We start from the raw sequence: 4326 nt of genomic DNA, 5'->3' as shown, positions 1-4326 counted from the left end.
AAGAACAGTAATATTTACCGACATATCTATTGTCTATTTGAGTTTTATGGTTGGCTAAGTATCCTGTGAAGTCTAGTGTGTAGCTCAAGAGCAGACATGACACAGGAGATGGCCAATGCTTCTTGGATACTTTGACATATGGAGGCCTCCCATTTACCACTCTCCCACCACTCCAATCTATCCTTAACTATCTCGTCCCATGCTATTTCTCTGCATCTACTCTTCCAGTACCTTCACTGGCTTACAATGATCCAGAGAATCCAGAATTAAATACTAACAATGACCTATATGGCTATCCAAAATATGTCTCTCCATACATCTTTGACCTAATCTCGCAAAGCCTCCCCACATGTATTCTAAGATCTTCACAAAATCTCCTGTCGTCTGCCCTTGTTTGTTCCTCACACAACTATCTCTAACATTTCTTCTGAATGTCCACCATACCCCAGAACTCAATACCCAATCATATCAGATTGCCTTCCATGAAGCCTTTGGAACCATTGAAACCTTCAAATGCAACCTGAAAACCATTTTCTTCAGGAGAGTCTGCAACTTGCAATAACTATGCTGCTACTTTTTTATTACCTGAGCTATTTCACCCTTTAATCAACTGCCTCCTTCCCCAACACCTTGTAAATTCTAAGTCATGAGCACATGGTCTTCTCTCCCTCTCTATCAGTTATGTCACTGTTAGTTTATGTTTATTCTACTTGTGATATCTTTAATATATGTATTATATATATGTCAACATATATATGTGTAGAACTCTGGAATTAATGGTGCTTTTAAAAAGATAAAAACATATCTAATATATAATTGCCTAGAATACTACTTCCTGCAATTTGTGCCAACTTCCTGTCCGGAGCTAATGTCCGGAGCTAATGTCCGGAGATAAGTGACGTCAACAGTGTCTGATTGGTTGCCGCCTGCTGCGAGCGACCAATCAGCAACGTGCCGTACTGTGACACACTCCGCCCGCCATTTTGGTGTGATTTTTGAATTTTTACCTCACAGCAAGTTTCTACTGCGTGGAGGCGGGCCCAGTGACGTTGCTCTTCAAGCTCCTGCCGAATTTCGTCAAAAAAATGATAATACCATTTACCAAAACTATATATATTTAGTTGTGAAGTGGTTCAGTGACATTTTCACACCAATTTTGAACTTTTGTTTGGTGTTTTCTCCATATACTGCCTATTATTTTTGTTCTTTCTTACTATTATTTATTAATTGTATTATTCTTACATTTGAATAAATAAAGTATATATGGATTCTAGACTCCCGATTCTTTAGAATCGGGCTGCCATCTAGTTATTAATAATAATACAACAAACATATATCTTTACAAACTTATAATAATAATCTTTATTTTTATATAGCGCTAACATATTACGCAGCGCTTTACAGTTTGCACTCATTTTTCATCGCTGTCCCCGTTGGGGCTCACAATCTAGGTTCCCTATCAGTATGTCTTTGGAATGTGGGAGGAAACCGGAGTACCCGGAGGAAACCCACGCAAAAACTCTTTGCAGATGTTGTCCTTAGTGGGGCTTGAACCCAGGACTCCAGCGCTGCAAGGCTGCTGTGCTAACCACTGCGCCACCGTGCTGCCCACAGCTTATATCTTTAAAGGGGCACTGTCACCTGAATTTGGAGGGAACAATCTTCAGCCATGGAGGCGGGATTTTGGGGTGTTTGATTCACCCTTTCCTTACCCGCTGGCTGCATGCTGGCTGCAACATTGGATTGAAGTTCATTCTCTGTCCTCCGTAGTACACGCCTGCACAAGGGAATCTTGCCTTGCGCAGGCGTGTACTATGGAGGACAGAGAATAAACTTCAATCCAATATTGCAGCCAGCGGGTAAGGAAATGGTGAATCAAACACCCCAAAACCCCACACCCATGGCTGAAGATTGTTCCCTCCAAATTCAGGTGACAGTGTCCCTTTAAGCAAATAGATACAGAAACGACAGGCTAACGGAGCGCCAGGCTGGCGGTCAGGGGAGATGTTGATTGAGAAAGGTCCGATGCAGCTCCTGCCGGGTGCCTCAGGAGAGGAATAAACTGTATCTGCCACCTGATGAAGACGGAGCTGTTCCGTCGAAACGCGTTGTGGATTTCAATAAACAAAGAAACTTTTAATCATTTCATCTGTGTCCTGTGCGCTTCCATGTGACCGGAGTATTTTGCAACTTACAGTGTCCCTTTAAGAACACTTTAATTAATGAGCTGTCACTAGATTAAGTATTTAACATGGAGCATTAAGCAGAGTCGCAGCTTGTGTGGGTCCATTTTGAAGTGTCAACTTTCCACCATATCCAATGAAATCATAATGTTATATAAAGTAGTAGTAGAGTTCAGTATCTGGCACAGCCTCTGCAGTAGAGGCATAGGAGCATCTACCACCTGCACAGTGTTGATAGCAATATATTAGGGTCAATTTAAACCTGATGATGTTTATGAAAACAAACTCTCATTAATAATAGAAGAAGCGTTTAATGTTTGAAAGACACAAAATAATATGGGAAAAAAGAAGTATATATATGTTTTAGTGTACATAGTGGCATTACGGGCCTAATGCTGGACAACTACAAAAAAAATTTTGCAAGAAATTATATATTTTTAATAACACACACACTGTGTATAGTATCCAGTTGTATTTTTTGTTAAAAAAAAAATAATAAAAAAAAAAAATATATATATATATATATATATATACATATATATATATATATATATATATACACTGCTTAAAAAAATAAAGGGAACACTTAAACAACAGAATATAATTCCAAGTAAATTAAACTTCTGTGAAATCAAACTGTCCAATTAGGAAGCAACACTGTTTGACAATCAATTTCACATGCTGTTGTGCAGATGGAATAGACAACAGATAGAAATTATTGGCAATTATCAAGACACACCCATTTAAGGAGTGATTCTGCAGGTGGGGACCACAGACCACATTGTTATGATTTAGGCAATTCAGTACCACAGTGAACATAGAGGTCAGAGCACATACAGTGATCTGACAATAATCCAAAAACATAGAAAGAGCTCTGAGCCGTGGGAACTCTGTTGACCGCAATCCCTAATCCTATCCAACAACACTAGAGGCAGCCGTGGATTGCGCCTAACGCTACCTATGCAACTCGGCACAGCCTGAGAAACTAGCTAGCCTGAAGATAGAAAATAAGCCTACCTTGCCTCAGAGAAATACCCCAAAGGAAAAGGCAGCCCCCCACATATAATGACTGTGAGTAAGATGAAAAGACAAACGTAGAGATGAAATAGATTTAGCAAAGTGAGGCCCGACTTTCTGAACAGAGCGAGGATAGGAAAGATAACTTTGCGGTCAACACAAAACCCTAAAAACCACGCAAAGGGGGCAAAAAGACCCTCCGTACCGAACTAACGGCACGGAGGTACACCCTCTGCGTCCCAGAGCTTCCAGCAAACAAATAGATACGCTGGACAGAAGAAAAGCAAACAAAATAGCAAAGGAAAACTTAGCTATGCAGAGCAGCAGGCCACAGGAACGATCCAGGAGGAAAACAAGTCCAATACTGGAACATTGACAGGAAGCCAGGATCAAAGTACTAGGTGGAGTTAAGTAGAGCAGCACCTAACGACCTCACCACATCACCTGAGGGAGGAAACTCAGAAGCCACAGTACCACTTCCCTCCACCAACGGAAGCTTACAGAGAGAATCAGCCGAAGTACCACTTGTGACCACAGGAGGGAGCTCTGCCACAGAATTCACAACAGTACCCCCCCTTGAGGAGGGGTCACCGAACCCTCACCAGAGCCCCCAGGCCGACCAGGATGAGCCACATAAAAGGCACGAACAAGATCGGGAGCATGGACATCAGAGGCAAAGACCCAGGAATTATCTTCCTGAGCATAACCCTTCCACTTAACCAGATACTGGAGTTTCCGTCTTGAAACACGAGAATCCAAAATCTTCTCCACAATATACTCCAACTCCCCCTCCACTAAAACCGGGGCAGGAGGGTCAACAGAAGGAACCATAGGTGCCACGTATCTCCGCAACAATGACCTATGGAATACGTTATGTATGGAAAAGGAATCTGGAAGGGTCAGACGAAAAGACACAGGATTAAGAACCTCAGAAATCCTATACGGACCAATGAAACGAGGTTTAAACTTAGGAGAGGAAACCTTCATAGGAATATGACGAGAAGATAACCAAACCAGATCCCCAACACGAAGTCGGGGACCCACACAGCGTCTGCGATTAGCAAAACGTTGAGCCTTCTCCTGGGACAAGGTCAAATTGTCCACTACCTGAGTCCAAATCTGCTGC

This window comes from Ranitomeya imitator, chromosome 3 (genome assembly GCF_032444005.1).
Source record: "Ranitomeya imitator isolate aRanImi1 chromosome 3, aRanImi1.pri, whole genome shotgun sequence".
Classification (NCBI taxonomy): Eukaryota; Metazoa; Chordata; class Amphibia; order Anura; family Dendrobatidae; genus Ranitomeya; species Ranitomeya imitator.
Note: the sequence above shows the minus strand (reverse complement) of the source record.